The sequence below is a fragment of the Galeopterus variegatus genome, unplaced genomic scaffold, assembly GCF_000696425.1.
Source record: "Galeopterus variegatus unplaced genomic scaffold, G_variegatus-3.0.2 Scaffold191, whole genome shotgun sequence".
NCBI lineage: Eukaryota > Metazoa > Chordata > Mammalia > Dermoptera > Cynocephalidae > Galeopterus > Galeopterus variegatus.
Window position 1 is genome coordinate 125,203 of NW_007726302.1, and position 431 is coordinate 125,633.

Below are 431 nucleotides of genomic sequence, written 5' to 3' on the forward strand. Positions count from 1 at the left end.
TGAAGAGGCAGTCTCTTCCCCAGTGTGTAGACTTGGTGCTTTTGTCAAAGATCAGATGGCTATAGGTGTATAGGTTGATTTCTGGATTCTCTATTCCATTGATCCGTGTGCCTGCTTTTATGACAGTACCATGCTGTTTTGGTTGTTATAGCTTTGTAGTATAGTTTAAAGTCAGGTAGTGTTAGGCCTCCAGCTTTATTTTATTTATTTATTGCTCAGAATTGCTGTGGCTATTCATGGTCTTTTTTTCATTCCCTATAAATGTTAGGATAGTTTTTTCCAATTCAGAGAAAAATGTCATTGGAATTTTGATGGGGATTGCATTTAATTTGTAGATTACTTTGGGTAGCATGGACATTTTCACAATGTTAATTCTTCCAATCCAAGAGCATGGGATATTTTTCCATCTTCTTGTGTCCTCTTTAATTTCT

At 36.0% G+C, this 431-nt stretch overlaps 1 protein-coding gene across 1 annotated transcript in view; it reads left to right on the forward strand.

The window, feature by feature from the left end:
- The window catches only part of SPTLC3 (serine palmitoyltransferase, long chain base subunit 3), a 185,570-nt gene that overhangs the window by 64,385 nt on the left and 120,754 nt on the right, over window positions 1-431 (forward strand). The gene's annotated exons all lie outside the window — the stretch shown is intronic.